Here is an 18991-nt window from a genome sequence, read left to right on the forward strand (position 1 = left end):
TTATATACCCTAAGTGTGCGTGCCCAAACCCACCTCCCCAAATTCCCTGAAACTAGTCTGAACAAAGGAAAAGAAAGATACAATCAAAGTTAACCCGTGATTCATATGCCTTAAGCCTAGGTAGTTAACAGTGGACAATTATCAATAGGCCTGTGGTCATACCCCAATAAGCATAGTAGAATTTATGATTCTATAGATGGGGAAACAGTGTCAGACTTTATTTTTCTGGGCTCCAAAATCACTGCAGATGGTGACTGCAGCCATGAAATTAAAAGACGCTTACTCCTTGGAAGGAAAGTTATGACCAACCTAGATAGCATATTCAAAAGCAGAGACATTACTTTGCCAACAAAGGTCCATCTAGTCAAGGGTATGGTTTTTCCTGTGGTCATGTATGGATGTGAGAGTTGGACTGTGAAGAAGGCTGAGCGCTGAAGAATTGATGCTTTTGAACTGTGGTGTTGGAGAAGACTCTTGAGAGTCCCTTGGACTGCAAGGAGATCCAACCTTCAGTCCATTCTGAAGGAGATCAGCCCTGGGATTTCTTTGGAAGGAATGATGCTAAAGCTGAAACTCCAGTACTTTGGCCACCTCATGCAAAGAGTTGACTCATTGGAAAAGACTGTGATGCTGGGAGGGATTGGGGGCAAGAGGAGAAGGGGACGACAGAGGATGAGATGGCTGGATGGCATCACTGACTCGATGGACGTGAGTCTGAGTGAACTCTGGGAGTTGGTGTTGGACAGGGAGGCCTGGCGTGCTGCAATTCATGGGGTCGCAAAGAGTCGGACGCGACTGAGCGACTGATCTGATCTGATCAGTTACACTATAATTAGGGTATTCTTTTAGGCAACAGAGAGTCTAGGTATGAGCCCTGGAGCTCTTCCATACAGGGGCCCTGGTTTTCCAGTTGGTATATCATTTCTATAGATACTGGGCCTATAGCCCAAACTCCACAGTCTGGCCCAAGATGGAGTCCTGCTTTCAAGATGGAGCCTGTTCTGTCTGTTTCCTCCTTCATTCCTACCTCTTGATGCTCTTAACTCATAGTACGAGCATCAGTCATAGGGATATATTCCGCCCTGACTCTCTGACCTCCAATTTGGGAGAACAACATCAACCTTTGGGTTACAAAGTTCATAATACATTGTAAAACAAAGGCTCCACAAAGCAGAACTATCAAGGCAACTATAACAATGGTAAATATAGTTTTCCACCAATCACCCTTTATCCAAGATAGGACAGAAATCCAAAAAGGAAGATTATCATCAGACATAACTTTTACCTGACCTTTCATGTCATGGAGTGTGGCTGATACATAGCCAGATAAATCAGCAATATATACACAACATTCAACTTTAATTATATAGCACAGGTCCCTCTTTGTACTGAAACTATGGTTAGTCTCAAGATGATACCAGCAAGTCCTTGTAGCAGCAGTTGATTGTAGAGCTTCATCTCCGTTTCTTCTTTAAGAGGATCTTGGTTTCACAGGGATCAGTGGGGTCTTTTGTGTAGTGCCCTCAGCATCTTCCAGTCTGAGTGGTATGCTCTCTTCACCCTCATGTGGAGGATCCAGGGAGTGACACCTGCAACTTTAACTGCAGTAGGGCTGGTTAGAACAAGAGTATATGGACCTTCCAATGTGGTGCCAAGGAGTCATGTTTCCAGTCCTTGACCACACCTGATTCCCGGGCACAAATTCGTGAATCTGTTCCCCAAGGGGGAATGGCACCCTTTCTTGTACAAACTTAGTTACCTGATTTATTACCTTACCAAGTTGTTCCATCTGCTGTGAAATCTCATCTCCCCTTACCTGAGGCAAATTTGTTGACACCTCTTTTATTATGGGAGGGGGCCTCCCGTACACAATTTTGTACAGAGAAGAGCCATGGGACTTCGGGGTCATCCTGAGTCTGAGCAGAGCTCTCGGAAACAAGTCCACCCAGGAACTGTCAGTCTCTAAGATCCACTTGGAGAGTGTCTCTTTAAGTGTTAGTTGGTTCCTTCCACCATCCCAGAACTCTGCGGCCTATATGCTGTATGTAATTTCCACTTAATATTTAAAGTTTTGCTTACTTGTTATACTAAATCAGCTGCAAAAGCAGGGCCATTGTCCGATCCAATGCTGGTAGGAAATCCAAATCAGAGAACTATCTCCCTAAAGCAGGCACCAGGCTACTTTTGATGCTCTTTCAGTCCAGGTAGGAAAAGCTTCTACCCATCCCGAGAACGTACATACGATGACCAGCAGGTAATGGCAGTGTCGGTGAGGTTTCATTTCAGTGAAGTCCACTTCCAGGTGTTCAAAGGGCAGTGTGCCTTTTACCTGAATCCCTGGAGGTTTCTCTATGTGCTGAGAGGCAGCATTGACCTGTGAGCAGGCAGTGCAGTTCTGAGATTTTTGTCCTGCATAGGGAAGAGAGGCAGGGAACCAAGAAATATTTTCAAATTAGCTCTTCCAGTTTATCATGGCCTAGATGGGTTGCTTCGTGTGTTTGGCTTACCAGAGTGGGTGCCAGCTCCTCCAGTACCAACAGTTTGCCACTTGGCAATTCCCACCATCCCTCTTCAGTCTTGATGGCCCCTTCTGCTTTGGCTAGTTGGTTTTGGGCTTCAGTGTATTTTGGAGAGTCTAGTGTTAGCTCAGGTAGCTCCGCCATATGAGAGCTTTAATAGGGGCTTCACTTGTCACCCCCAAGCCCTCGACTGCTTGTTTAGCGGTCTTATCTGCCAGTCTCTTCCCTGAGCCCAGCGGATATCCTTTTTTTGACGTCCTCAGCAGTGTATGACTGCACCCCTTTCTGGTTCCCAGACAGCATCTAATAGGCTCTTAATTTCTTCCTTATTTTTAATATCTTTTTCACTAGCTGTCAAAGGCCTCTCTCCTTGTACAGAGCCCTGTAGTGTGGCAAAAGCATACCTGGAGTCTGTGTAAATGTTTGTCTTCTTACCTTTTGACAGCCGGAGGGCCTGGATTAGAGCATATAGTTCGGCCTGTTGAGCGGACCAGTGTGATGGCAGAGAGCTAGCCTCAGTGATGCTTTCTTCCATGACTACTGCATATCCCGACCGTCATTGTCCTTGTTTCACCAGGCTGGTGCCCTTGGTGTACAGGACCAAATCTGGATCCGGGATTGGCTGGTCTCTCAAGTCAGGTCTGCTGGCATATTTCCTTGCAATCATGTGAGGGCCCACCTTCTCCCGCAAGAAAGAGAGCGGCCAGATTCAGGGCCTGACAAGGCTCAGTAGTAACCTGGGGGTTCTCACAGAACAGTCCCTGGTATTGAGCAATCCGGGATGTTGACAGCCATTTGTGGGGATCCCCTCTCAGGTGAGTGTTGACCTCATGTGGCACTTTTATGAACAAATCTTGGCCCAAAGTCAGCTTGGTTGCCTCCCAGAGCAGTAACGCAACTGCAGCAACTGCCCATAAGCATCCCAGCCACCCAGTGGCAACATTGCCCAGCTGATTAGAGACAAGTCACTGGTCTGTCCCATGTCCCCATAGTCTGGGACAACAATCCCTTAGCTACCTTGTCCTTTTCAGTCACGTAAAGAGTAAATGGCTTAGCAAGGTCTGGCAGGCCCAAGGCGGCTGCTGATGTAATTGTACTGGGTTTGAGTTCTATTACCAGTGGGACTTGTTTTGCAAGCCTTGGGGAAGGGGTAAGGGTTGACTTCCGCCCAGACCTCAGGGAATTGTTGAGTTAACTCTCTCTTGACTATTTAGCCCATCTGGTTTCCTTTCTGGGAGACTGTGCAACTTCCATTCATCTTAAGGGCTTATGAGCTGAGATGGAATTCTGAGGGCATTGACCAGAGGTCTCCATTGCTGGGATTGGAGCCTGCCAAAACGGTGGCTCAACGAACTCCGGGAGAGCTGGTGGAAGAGCAGTGGCTGCTGCAGGAACTTCACCTGGCCCTGGATTGGGCATTAAGGCGGGCTCCAGTCCTGGTGGAGCACTGGGAGGCAGGGGCGTCATTACCCAGTATGAGGGAGGGGTCAAGTCCACCCAGGAACAGACAGTCTCTAAGATCCACTTGGAGAGTGTCTCTTTAAGTGTTGGTTGGTTCCTTCCACCATCCCAGAACCCTGCAGCCTATATGCTGTATGTAATTTCCACTTGATGTTTAAAATTTTGCCTACTTGTTACACTAAATCAGCTACAAAAGCAGGTCCATTGTCCGATCCAATGCTGGGAGGAAATCCAAATCTGGGAGCTATCTCCCTAAGCAGGCACCAGGCTACTTTTGATGCTTTTTCAGTCCGGGTAGGAAAAGCTTCTACCCATCCCGAGAACGTACATACTATGACCAGCAGGTAATGGTAGTGTCGGTGAGGTTTCATTTCAGTGAAGCCCACTTCCAGGTGTTCAAAGGGCAGTGTGCCTTTTACCTGAATCCCTGGAGGTTTCTGTATGTGCCGAGAGGCAGCATTGACCTGTGAGCAGGCAGTGCAGTTCTGAGATTTTGTCTTGCATAGGGAAGAGAGGCAGGGAACCAAGAAATATTTTCAAATTAGCTCTTCCAGTTTATCATGGCCTAGATGGGTTGCTTCGTGTGTTTGGCTTACCAGAGTGGGTGCCAGCTCCTCCAGTACCAATAATTTGCCACTTGGCAATTCTCACCATCCCCTTTCAGTCTTGATGGCCCCTTCTGCTTTGGCTAGTTGGTTTTGGGCTTCAGTGTATTTTGGAGAGTCTAGTGTTAGCTCAGGTAGCTCTGCCAAATGAGAGCTTTAATAGGGGCTTCACTTGTCACCCCCAAGCCCTCGACTGCTTGTTTAGCGGTCTTATCTGCCAGTCTCTTCCCTGAGCCCGGGGGATATCCTTTTTTTGACGTCCTCAGCAGTGTATGACTGCACCCCTTTCTGGTTCCCAGACAGCATCTAATAGGCTCTTAATTTCTTCCTTATTTTTAGTATCTTTTTCACTAGCTGTCAAAGGCCTCTCTCCTTGTACAGAGCCCTGTAGTGTGGCAAAAGCATACCTGGAGTCTGTGTAAATGCTTGTCTTCTTACCTTTTGACAGCCGGAGGGCCTGGATTAGAGCATATAGTTCGGCCTGTTGAGCGGACCAGTGTGATGGCAGAGAGCTAGCCTCAGTGATGCTTTCTTCCATGACTACTGCATATCCCGACCGTCATTGTCCTTGTTTCACCAGGCTGGTGCCCTTGGTGTACAGGACCAAATCTGGATCCGGGATTGGCTGGTCTCTCAAGTCAGGTCTGCTGGCATATTTCCTTGCAATCATGTGAGGGCCCACCTTCTCCCGCAAGACAGTGGCCAGATTCAGGGCCTGACAAGGCTCAGTAGTAACCTGGGGGTTCTCACAGAACAGTCCCTGGTATTGAGTAATCCAAGATGTTGATGGCCATTTATGGGGATCCCCTCTCAGGTGAGTGTTGACCTCATGTGGCACTTTTATGAACAAATCTTGGCCCAAAGTCAGCTTGGTTGCCTCCCAGAGCAGTAACGCAACTGCAGCAACTGCCCATAAGCATCCCAGCCACCCAGTGGCAACATTGCCCAGCTGATTAGAGACAAGCCACTGGTCTGTCCCATGTCCCCATAGTCTGGGACAACACTCCCATAGCCACCTTTTCCTTTTCAGTCACATAAAGAGTAAACGGCTTAGCAAGGTCTGGCAGGCCCAAGGCGGCTGCTGATGTAATTGTACTGGGTTTGAGTTCTATTACCAGTGGGACTTGTTTTGCAAGCCTTGGGGAAGGGGTAAGGGTTGTCTTCCGCCCAGACCTCAGGGAATTGTTGAGTTAACTCTCTCTCTTGACTATTTAGCCCGTCTGGTTTCCTTTCTGGGAGACTGTGCAACTTCCATTCATCTTAAGGGCTTATGAGCTGAGATGGAATTCTGAGGGCATTGACCAGAGGTCTCCATTGCTGGGATTGGAGCCTGCCAAAACGGTGGCTCAACGAACTCCGGGAGAGCTGGTGGAAGAGCAGTGGCTGCTGCAGGAACTTCACCTGGCCCTGGATTGGGCATTAAGGCGGGCTCCAGTCCTGGTGGAGCACTGGGAGGCAGGGGCGTCATTACCCAGCATGAGGGAGGGGTCAAGTCCACCCAGGAACGGACAGTCTCTAAGATCCACTTGAAGAGTGTCTCTTTAAGTGTTGGTTGGTTCCTTCCACCATCCCAGAACCCTGTGGCCTACATGCTGTATGTAATTTCCACTTGATGTTTAAAATTTTGCCTACTTGTTACATTAAATCAGCTACAAAAGCCGGGCCATTGTCCGATCCAATGCTGGTAGGAAATCCAAATCTGGGAGCTATCTCCCTAAGCAGGCACCAGGCTACTTTTGATGCTTTTTCAGTCTGGGTAGGAAAAGCTTCTACCCATCCCGAGAACGTACATACTATGACCAGTAGGTACTGGTAGTGTCAGTGAGGTTTCATTTCAGTGAAGTCATACAGCATATAGGCCGCAGAGTTCTGGGATGGTGGAAGGAACCAACTGAACACTTAAAGAAACACTCTCCAAGTGGATCTTAGAGACTGACAGTTCCTGGGTGGACTTGTTTCCGACAGCTCTGCTCAGACTCAGGATGACCCCGAAGTCCCTTGGCTCTTCTCCGTACAAAATTGTTTATGGGAGGCCCCCTCCCATAATAAAACAGGTGTCAACAAATTTGCCACAAGTAAGGGAAGATGAGATTTCACAGCAGATGGAACAACTGGGTAAGGTAATAAAATCAGGTAACTAAGTTTGTACAAGAAAGAGTGCCATTCCCCCTTGGGGAACAGATTCACGAATTTGTGCCCGGGGATCAGGTGTGGTCAAGGACTGGGAACACAACTCCTTGGCCCCACAGTGGAAGGGTCCATATACTGTTGTTCTAACCAGCGCTACTGCAGTTAAAGTTGCAGGTGTCACTCCCTGGATCCTCCACATGAGGGTGAAGAGGGCATACCATGCAGACTGGAGGATGCTGAGGGCACTGCACAAAAGACCCTACTGATCCCTGTGAAACCAAGATCCTCTTAAAGAAGAAACGGAGATGAAGCTCTACAATCAACTGCTGCTACAAGGACTTGCTGGTATCATCTTGAGACTAACCATAGTTTCAGTACAAAGAGGGACCTGTGCTATATAATTAAAGTTGAATGTTGTGTATATATTCCTGATTTATCTGGCTATATATCAGCCACACTCCATGACATGAAAGGTCAGGTAAAAGTTATGTCTGATGATAATCTTCCTTTTTGGATTTCCGTCCTATCTTGGATGAAGGGTGATTGGTGGAAAACTATATTTACCATTGTTATAGTTGCCTTGATAGTTCTGCTTTGTGGAGCCTTTGTTTTATAATGTATTATGAACTTTGTAACCCAAAGGTTGATGTCGTTCTCCCAAATTGGAGGTCGGAAAGTCAGGGCGGAATATATCCCTATGACTGATGCTCGTACTATGAGTTAAGAGCATCAAGAGGTAGGAATGAAGGAGGAAACAGACAGAACAGGCTCCATCTTGAAAGCAGGACTCCATCTTGGGCCGGACTGCTGACTTTGAACTATATGCCCAGTATCTATGGAAACGACATACCAACTGGAAAACCAGGGCCCCTGGATGGAAGAGCCCCAGGGCTCGTACCTAGACTCTCTGTTGCCTAAAAGAATACCCTAATTATCTGTGTAACTGAATAGAATCATAGATTCTACCATGCTTATTGGGGTATGACCACAGGCCTATTGATAATTGTCCACTGTTAACTACCTAGGCTTAAGGCATATGAATCACAGGTTAACTTTGATTGTATCTTTCTTTTCCTTTGTTCAGACTAGTTTCAGGGAATTTGAGGAGGTGGGTTTGGGCACGTACACTTAGGATATATAAGGTTTCCAGAGAAACTGGTCAGGGTCCTTGGCTAAGAGGAGACTCTACCTTGGGCCCGCCGGTGTAATAAATGGCACTCTACTATCTGCATTGTCCTTAGTGAGTTTGTTTCCCAGAACAGGTGGCTACAACACTTTAACTATGTATTCTTTGTTTGACAGTAATTTCACCTGTCAGCTTTTCTCCTGTAGAATTAACTGCATAAATGTGCAAAGAGAACTTCATCATAGTTTTGAAAGATTTAAATGGAAATAAAATAAATATCATTCCGCAAAATAATGGTTGAATATGTTATGGTCCATTAATAAGACAAAGGCTATGTAGCAGCTTAAATAATAGTTTTCCTAGTTTAAAAACTTTGCATTCACATGTAATGCATAGAAAATAATCTAGAAGGATACATATTAAATTAAAGATATGATTTCTTCAGGGGGTGAGAAGGGCTGGAGAAAGAAGGGGTAGGTCACAAAAGACTTACGTTTAGTTGCATCGCATGATTTGTTTTACCTATAGTGAGACCACATCATAATTGTAAATTTAGCCATTTTTTTAAATAAAAGGAAAAATGAGACAATTTTATGTTGCCTCAAAGATGTTTGCGTGAAGAAAGGAATAGAGGCATCACTCAGTTCAAACATCTAAATTTAAAGTTAGAGATCCTGATGCCAAAAGATTTGAAATTACTCAAAAAAGAAGATATTTCTCATGCCCTAAGCTATATAACTAAAGTCTCCTGATTCACATCCAGTGTTCTCTCAGGCCACTCAAGTGCAAGGCTAGTATTCTTTAATTTTGAGCACAGTATCAGTAATTTTTGTGTTTTAGATGACGACGATGCTGAGGGTAGTAAGTCTTCCCTAAGTGTAAGCAGATGTGTGCACCCCTGTTATAGGAAGCAGAATTGAGTAGAAATTAATTATAACCACATTGCTTCCCCAGATTAATCATAATGAGCTGGTAGTAACGCTTCTACATGTGCTGCATGATAATAGTTGCTTGCAGAGTTTATGGTCCTAATTATTTAGTATTAAAGGCCTCATTTTGAGGTGCACAGCAACGTTCAATTAGAGAAAAATAGAGTAAATGCATTTGTTTAAACAGGAATTTACAAGGCATTATAGTTGCAGGCATAACAAACACTCCCAAGATCACTTCAAGAATTGGAATTCAGCAATAAGAAACCTGCCAAAATGATAGTAGTAGACCCTGATTTTGTGAATGCAGATGGTGCTGCAGCTTCTGAATGGTTCAATAAAAAAAAAAAAACAAAACTATTTGCTGATAATTCAACATCGCAAAGTCTAGTGGGATCAACTGCTTTCCCCCATATCCTTTCAGCAGAGAATTTTCTGCTGTCCACATTTCCTAAAAGAAGACCTGAACCTTTGATGTTCAATGCCAGGATCAAGTAACAACCAGAGACCACTTCACTGTGGGAGAAAAACAAAACAGCATTTGGCCCCATGTCCAAATTCCACTCCATTGTTCATTTACCAAAACTAAAATTGTAATAAAAACAAGATTATGGACCGCATATAGGCCTATAAAATAAAAAATTACAGATCCAGGAAAAAAAAACAACCAAAAATGTCAATATCAGCTGTAAAACTATCTAAAAATGCAACAAATAATGTAATAAAGAACAGAGGTGGAATTTGGCTCTGAATTGAGTTGCCCACCTGCAAGTTATTTTTAGGCATCCCCAAGATGGAAAGGAAAACATGAAAAAAAAAAAACTTTCCGCAAGTCCCCATAAAAAGAGTGCTCTGTGGTTGAATCCTCACTCAGATTTCAAACCAAGCCTTGGCTCTGCTACGCACAGACTTTGAATAAACTAAGGATAGAGGAAAATAAACAAAAGAAGATAAAAGAAAAGGTAAACGTGTCTGTATAGAAAGGAGGAAATGAAACTACTCTCGCTAATTAAAGTTTTTTTCTTCTCATTCATGCTTAAAGGAAATCATACCCACCACATAACTCACAAGACAGGTTACTTGAGGAGAAGGTTTAAAAATCTACTTTCTCTCTCTTTCTGGCTTCCAGAAAGTGACAAAATTGGGCAATAGAAAGTTATTCTTCATATTGGGTGAAAGAAACAGAAAATAAACTACGATGAGGGTTGCCCCTTGTCTCTTCAAATACATTTTCTCTATACCTTCAAAATCTGTTAACGATGGAGGGCAATCAGATCACAAAGTGAGTGATTATCAGTTTATAATCATTGTTTTGTTCTAAAGATGATGAGCTGTAAAATATCCAACAACGAAAAAGTACATCCTGGAGAACAACATCCCTGGGCCTAGTTTTTTTTTTTTTCGGTAAATTCTAAAACTTGCATTTCAGATTGTGTGTGTGTGTGTATGTATGTGTGTGTGTGTTAAGTTGCTTCAGTCATGTCCAACTCTTTGTGACCATATGGACTATGGTTGGCCAGGCTCCTCTGTTCATGGGATTTCCCAGGCAAAAGTACTGGAGTGAGTTGCCATTTCCTCCTCCAGTGGATTTCAGGTTATAAGACTCACCAATCTCAACACAATGCCAACTGAAAGACCAGATTTAGTGGCCAAATAGAATAAGTATATTTAGAGACATGTAGGCCAGGTTTATGGGCTTCCCTGGAGGCACAGTGGTAAAGAATCTGCCTGAACTGCGGGAGACATGGAATCTATCCCTGGGTCGGGAAGATCCCCTGGAGAAGGAAATGGCAACTCACTCCAATATTTTTGCCTGGGAAATCCTGCAGACAGAGGAGCCTGGCAGGCTACAATCCATGGGGTCTCAAAAGAATTAGGCATGACTTAGTGACTAAACAACAAGTCCATGTTTAGGCATAATGCTAAGGTTTCAGGTTAATGGCACAATGACATTGGGAGCCTGGGGGTTTTCCTCTTCAGTCAGTCTGTCTTCTGTCAGGATCATTGCCATGGAAACCTTGGAAAGTAATTTACAACATTCATTTTTTACATATAAAGGACACTTCATCAGCTCATCTCAGTCCCTTAGCAGCATTCAACACAGCTGGCCTCTCCCAATTCTCCATGGTCATGACAGACAGAGATTTGCTCAGTCACATTGGATTCTTTGCAACCACACAAACTATAGCCTGCCAGGCTGCTCTGCCCATAGAATTCTCCAGGCAAGAATACTGGAGTGGGTTGCCATTCTTTTCTCCAGGGGATCTTTCCTCCCCAGGGATTGAACCTGGGTCTCTTGCATTGCAGGCAGATCCTTTACTGTCTGAGCCACACTCTCTCCCTATTTCTCCATCAACACCATCTGCTGCTTTTCTACCTCCATGCTGTGTCATCTGCTTCTATCCTTCTACCTTCTGTACATGGGCATATACCCGACTTCCATTCTGAGCCTCTTTTCTTCCTTGTCTTCACTTCTTTCCATTTAATCATATCCATTCTCCATCTTTGCATATCATCTCTAGCCTATGTCCAACCTAGAAATCCCCCTTGAGCTTCATTCTCCTAGATGTTGCTGTCTCCTTGACATCTCTACCAAAACACCCAAAAGTAATTTCAAACTTAATGTGGTCCAAAAACAAACCGTTCCCTTTTTTCTCCAAATCTGTTCTTTTTCTTAAATTCCCTGCCTCATTTCCTTTGTGTTTTTTTTTTTAATTAAATATAGTTGATTTACAAAATTAATGTTAGTTTCAGGTGTACATCATAGTGATTCAATATTTTTATAGATTAAATTCCATTTAAAGTTATTTTGAAATATTCATCATATTCCCTATGCTTTACAATAAAATCCCTCAGTTCAGTTCAGTTCAGTTCAGTCTCTCAGTCATGTCTGACTCTTTGCGACCACATGAATCGCAGCACACCAGGCCTCCCTGTCCCTCACCAACTCCCGGAGTTCACTCAGACTCACGTCCATTGAGTCAGTGATGCCATCCAGCCATCTCATCCTCTGTCATCCCCTTCTCCTCCTGCCCCTGTTTATTTTATATGTAGTAGTTTGTACCTCTTAATCTCCTACCCTTATTTTGTCCCTCCCTCTTTCCCTCTCCCCACTGGTAACCACAGTGAAACAAAATGTCCAATGGGTGAGACAGACATTATTAATTGTAATGTGTTAGCATAAGTGGTAAAAAAAAAAAAAAAGGCACAAAATAGCATAGGAACAGAGTCTAGAGTTACCACTTGGGAAGGAAATAATTAAAAGGAGGTGTTTCTGAGCTATTGTTTTCAGGGATGTTATGGCACCAGGATTTGCCTTGAGACCCTTTTTGTCTGCCTAAAGTAATGCTTTGGGGGGGTGGGGGGGTGGGGCAATTCCCTAGCCATTCTATTCCAGGCCATTACCAATTCCCAAGAAGTAAACATTCAACAATTGTCAACAACTTTTCACCATTGCACTGTTACCATCACTGCCTGGCAAACCCATTCCCTTACTTTGAGAACTATTTCAAAGGTCCTCTCCTCTTTGAAGCATTTGCATTCTATCAATCAATCCTCTCCTGAGCCTCTACAGGCTTCCACAATGGCATGAATAGTTATCACGGCGTACACTATAGTGGACAGGGCTATTCACGTAGCACACTGTATTAGTCACCTCAGGCTGCCTTAGCTAAACGCCATATGCTAGGTGCTTAAACAGGAGATACTTATTTTCTCACAGATGAGTTCTGGAGGCCAGAAGTTCAAGATAAAGGTGTCATCTAGGTTGGTTTCTGGTGAGGATCTCTCCTCGGCATGTAGCCTTCTAGCTGTGTCTGAAGAGAGACACTTGGTGGAGAGCGAGAGCTCTGAAGTCTCTTGCTCTCTTCTTCTTCTAATAAGGGCACCAGCTTAGGGCCCCACACTTATGATGTCATTTAACCTTTAACACTGTCTCAGAGGCCCTATCTCCAAATATGGTCATATTGAGATTTAGGTCTTCAACACACGAATACTGAGGAGACATAACATTTAGTCTATAACATACATGTGCCTCATAAAGACTGTTTCTTGGCCATAGTTTTATCCCAACATTTTCTTCTGAGCCTAACATAGATTAAGTTCCCCAAAATAACCTTTTAGTGAAAGGATGGATGAATGAATCAATGGATAGATGGATGAAGAAATCCTAAATGAGGTGATTACTACTTAAGGATACAAGGTTTAACAGTTCTTTCTGCAAAAAAATGCTCCTTAAGCGCTGGGCTATAGAAATTGTATTTTATTTTTATTTTCATACTATGAAGTGTCAGTCCCCCAGTCTTGTCCAACTCTTTGCAACCACATGGATGTAGCCCACAAGGCTTCTTTGTCCATGGGATTCTCCAGGCAAACACACTAGAGTGGGTTGCCATTCCCTTCTCCAGGGGATCTTTCCAACCCAGAAGTCAAACCAGGGTCTCCCGCATTGCAGGCAGATTCTTTTCTGTCTGAGCCACAGGGAAGCCATATTCATACTATCAGATCAGATCAGATCAGTCACTCAGTCGTGTCCGACTCTTTGCGACCCCATGAATCGCAGCACGCCAGGCCTCCCTGTCCATCACCAACTCCCGGAGTTCACTCAGACTCACATTCATACTATATAAGTAGCTAATTAACTACTCAACCTACTTAAAAGACTTCTCTACAAAAAAAAAAAAAAAATTGTTATATATTGCCTTCTTCATTTAATTAAATTCAACTTTATATTTCAAAATTTTTGTGTTAATATTGTATCACAAGCTTATTAATTCTACAATTCCTTTCATAATAGTAACAAAACAAAACAAAAAAGAATAAAATACTTAGATAACAAAAGAACTGTAAGAATTTATAATGGAAATGACAAAATTTAAGTGGAATTTAAAAAGATCTAAAGCATTCCAAGTTCATTTATTCAAAGATTCAGTATTGTTAAGATGAAAATTATTCTCAGTTGATCCATAGATTCAACATAAACTCTATCAAAATTCCAGCAGGTTTTCACAAATACATTGAAAAATCTTCTAAAAATGTATAAGGGATTGTAAAGACCTAACATAGTTGAAATAACTTTGAAAAAAATTAAGCAAGACTGGAAGATGTTAAGTATCCAATTTTAAATTCACTGTAAAACTATAGTTATGAAGACAGAATGGTACTGGCAAAGGATGAACATGTATATCAGTGGAACAAAATTGGGAGTCTAGAAATAATTTCTTATGTTTACAGTTAATAGATTTTTTATAAAGATACCAAAACAATTAAATACAGAAAAAGATAACTTTGTTAAAAGATGGTAATGGGACAATTATACATCCACGATGAGAAGAACTTTGACTCTTATTTTACACTATACAAAAAATTACTCAAAATTTAGGGAAAAAACTCATAATTTACTATCAGATCAGATCAGTCGCTCAGTCGTGTCCGACTCTTTGCGACCCCATGAATTGCAGCACGCCAGGCCTCCCTGTCCATCACCAACTCCCGGAGTTCACTCAGACTCACATCCATCGAGTCAGTGATGCCATCCAGCCATCTCATCCTCTGTCGACCCCTTCTCCTCTTGCCCCCAATCCCTCCCAGCATCAGAGTCTTTTCCAATGAGTCAACTCTTCACATGAGGTGGCCAAAATATTGGAGTTTCAGCTTTAGCATCATTCCTTCCAAAGAAATCCCAGGGCTGATCTCCTTCAGAATGGACTGGTTGGATCTCCTTGCAGTCCAAGGGACTCTCAAGAGTCTTCTCCAACACCACAGTTCAAAAGCATCAATTCTTTGGCGCTCAGCCTTCTTCACAGTCCAACTCTCACATCCACACATGACCACAGGAAAAACCATAGCCTTGACTAGACGGACCTTTGTTGGCAAAGTAATGTCTCTGCTTTTGAATATGCTATCTAGGTTGGTCATAACTTTCCTTCCAAGGAGTAAGCGTCTTTTAATTTCATGGCTACTATAGACAAATATAAATGCTAAAATAATAAAATTTTTGGAAGATATATTCTGGACCCTGTTTAGGCAACTGTTTCGTAGATGTGACACCATAAATACAGACTGTAGAGTCTGCAGGATAATGGTCCCTCAAGGACTTCCATAATCCTAATTCCTAGATCCTATAAATATGCTCAGGTATTAAAAAGGGAATTAAGTTTGCCTATGGGGTCAAAGTTGCTAATACGTTATCCTTAAAATAGAGATCTTATCCTATCTAGTAAAGATCAATATAGCTGCAAGGGCTTAAGAGTGGAAGAGAAAGGGAGGTGAAGGAGTTAGAGTTAGATCACAGCAATGTGATGTGAGAACTAGACTCACAATTTTGGCTTTGAAAATTGACTAAATGAATCACAATCAATTCAACAGAGGCAACCTCTAGAAGGTGTAAAGGGCAAGGTAATATATTTTACTGTAGAACTTTCAAAAAGGAACACAATCCTGCCAACACCTTGATTTTAGCTCACTGAGACCCTTTTCAGAATTCTGAACTACCAAACTTCATTATGATGACTTTGTGGCAACTTGTTATGGAATTCATGGAAATCTAGTACAGGAGAAAATCTTCAAGATCTCAGATAAAGTGAAGATTTCTTAGATATGATACCAAAAGGACAAAAGGACAGGAAATTAAAGTTTTAAAATGATAAATTTGACCTTGTCAAAATTCACCGCATCTATGCTTGAAGAGGTATTATTAACAAAATGAAAAAAAATAAGCAACAGAGTAGAAAAAATACTTGTAAAACATGTATTTGATAAAGAGTTCATACGTTAACCTACAGAGAATATATTTCAATAATAAGAAAATTAAAAAAAACAAAAGTAGGTAAAAGATTTGAATATACATTTGAATGAAGAAGATATACAAATAGTTAACAAGTATAAGGAAAGATGCCCAGCTTCCTTAGTCACTAGGAAATGCAAATCAAAACCACAATTAGAAACCATTTCACATCCCTTAGAACTACTATTAAAAATTGGCATACAATAACAAATGAATGTGAGAAAGGAAATCCCTCATACATTGCTAATGAGGATTTAAAATGATGTAGCCACTCTAAACAATTTGAGAGTTTCTTAAAAATTAAACATGTATTTGCCATAGTGGCAAAAGGACCTAAGAATTCCACTCTTAGATATCAGTCCAAAAAAAAGGAAAATATATATTCATACAAAGACTTGCACACAAATGTCCTTAGCAGCCTTATATATATGAGACAAAAATTAGAAAAAGCCTAAATAGCCCCTCAACTGATAAGTGGAGATACAAAGTACTACATCCACGTGACAGAACACTTGCCAGTAATGAAACAAACTACTGATGCCCACTACACTATGCACAAACCTCCAAAACATCATGCTGAGTGAAATGAGCCAGAAACAAGAGAACATATATTGCATTATTGCTTTTATGTGAAATGTCTGTAAAAGGCAAATTTATAGAGACATATAACAGATTAATAGTTGCCTAAGATGGTAGGGGGTAGGGAGTGTGGGGGACAGAGTTTAACAGTTAGTGAAGTTGAGGGATCTTACTGGGGTGACGGGAATATTCTAAAACTGATTTATTGTGATGCTTACACAATTTGTAAATTTACTAAAAAATGAACTGTATACTTGCAGTGGGTGAATATATAATATATAAAATATATCTCGATTATATATAATAATGCATTTTTTCTGCATTAAAGTTTCCACAGTTCTAATCCATGATTTTTTTTTTCTACCCTTGGTTTAACACATTTCTCAAAAGAATAGCTCAGAAATCAGTGAAGACTGGCTTTTGATACGATAAAATCCAATTGAGGGGGAGGTATTTAGAAACACTTCTGCTCTAGAAAGTGAGTTATAGCTATAAAATTATCCCTTTAGATATCTAAAATGTTGAAAACTCCCAACTTCTACATTTTCAGTGACTTTAGAATGAATTTTTATGATGAACCTTCTATTTTGAAATAGAGTTAAATATTGAATAGTACATGATCAACTGTCTAAAAGAAATTAAAATAAGAAATAGGTTGTCTCTGGAAACTTCATCATGGCTAGGTTGTCATTCACTGTGAGGTAATTTATCAGCACTGGGGACTGAGAAAAAAGATACAAATTAAAATATAAATTTGGTAAAGTAATTTTTGAAAATGCTTCGCTTACCTCTTATTGAATTATAGCCAGTCTCCTCAACAAGAAGCCGTGCAGTTAGAATTTACAATAAAAGTGAAGATAACAAAATATGTAATTCCCTAACATTTCATTCAGTGAACCATTAAACAAGAGGCATGTTTGCAAAATCAAAACCTGAATGTATTTTTATTAGTATTTTCAACAAAAGAACTTCTGGCACACATCCCAGAATCTACATTCAGAACAGAAATTAGGGCAATTAAAGTCTCATTGAGAATTACTGATAATAATATAACATAAACAGTGAGTCCCACATTCTAGCTCTCTTAAATAAGCTACCATTACAGAAGAGACTAGAGCAAGGAGAAATTCCAAATCTTATTTTTTTGGTTACTATTAGCAACATTTGCAAGGAGTTAAGGCAAAGAAGGAGATAAGCAAAGAATCAAGGGTCCAGGAAGGAAGGGAACCTTTGGACCTTCTTCTCTGCCTCTGGTTTATAAAAGTGGATTTATAGAGGACACAATAGCCAAAGGAGACATACTAGTAACACTAAATCTAACAGTCATGGAAAAACTGAAACTAAATTCTGTTAAAATGATTTCAGAAAAATTGATTGAGATTTTGAAATATCTGTAGATAATATGATTTAGTTAATAATTCTCTAGATGAACACACAAATGAAAAATGAGAGCAACACAGTATGTTTGCCATTATTCTACCATCTTCTGAGAATATACTGATTGAAATTATTATTCTATTATAGATTCTTCAAAATTTCAAATGATTAACAGTAACTTCTCTAATAAAAACATTAAGAATTCAAATATACATTGCACTTTATAGTAACATTATTTTCCATATGACATTTCCAGTGTTTTAAGTTTTTGTTTTAAAACTCAATAAAATATATACATATTTGGAGGTCCTGCATTGGGGGTGTATAAAATATCTAATTATGATTCATAAAATTTATTATGAAAATAAGGACATGATTTTAGCTAAATTTGTTATTAAAAAACTATTTTCAAATCAGATCAAATTACAGTATTAGTTAAACATCAAAAGAAAGCAAACTCTGTTTTATCTACAAAATCAATAAATGTGTTAAATCAGTATGCTAGAATCAACAATTTCTTTTTCACACTTGAGAATTCTCAAGTAAAACCTGTTCCATGTTAAATTTATACACTCCCCTGGAAATGACTAGAGTTTAATGAAAATATTATTGATGATTGATGATTAATATAAATCTCAACAATTCCAGCCACAGTTTCAGAAACAAGTCTTTTTTTAAACTTATTTATTTATTTATTTTACTTTACAATATTGTATTGGTTTTGCCATACATTGACTTGACTCTGCCATGAGTGTATATGCCTTCCCCATCCTGAACCCCCCTCCCACCTCCCTCCCTATCCCATCCCTCTGGGTCATCTCAGTGTGCCAGCCCTGAGCACCCTGTATCATGCATCAAATGTGGACTGGCCATTCGAGAAATAAGAGTTTTGATGGGGTAGACCATTGTAACTTCCTCAGCCCCTCCACTGCCTTTTAAAATACAATCAAATTTCCTGCTTGGTCCAAAATGCTGACTACTTTGACTTGGAATCTAATTTCATCTTTTGAAGGCATGCTATTTTTTTTGCCACTGCCCCTCCATTAGATAGCCATCAACCAACTGAATAGAAGTTAAAAATTGATTACAAAGAGGATCTTATATGGACAGACCATGTTCATTAATAATAATAACAATAACAGAATAAACTCTTCTCATACATTACCTTATTGAATCATTACAAATGGGTGAAGATTAGGTATTTTTAATCTCATTTATAGATTAAGAAACCTAGATTTTAGGGAGGTTTACTGACACATGATCTATCTCCAACTTTGGAGAGGAAACAAAGCATTAGACATAAAATTCCGATAACCTCAATATATCACCCTCTTTGGCATGGAGAATACAACTGTGGCTAAGGAAAAATATTACCTGTTAGCAGTTCTGCCACTAAAATATATGCCCTATTTTAGTCTCCCATTCAGGATCTTTCCATACTCTTGCTTATTTGTTTCTGTATTCAATATACTAATGCCAAA

This window comes from Bos indicus x Bos taurus, chromosome 6, assembly GCF_003369695.1.
Source record: "Bos indicus x Bos taurus breed Angus x Brahman F1 hybrid chromosome 6, Bos_hybrid_MaternalHap_v2.0, whole genome shotgun sequence".
In the NCBI taxonomy this organism is placed as follows: Eukaryota; Metazoa; Chordata; class Mammalia; order Artiodactyla; family Bovidae; genus Bos; species Bos indicus x Bos taurus.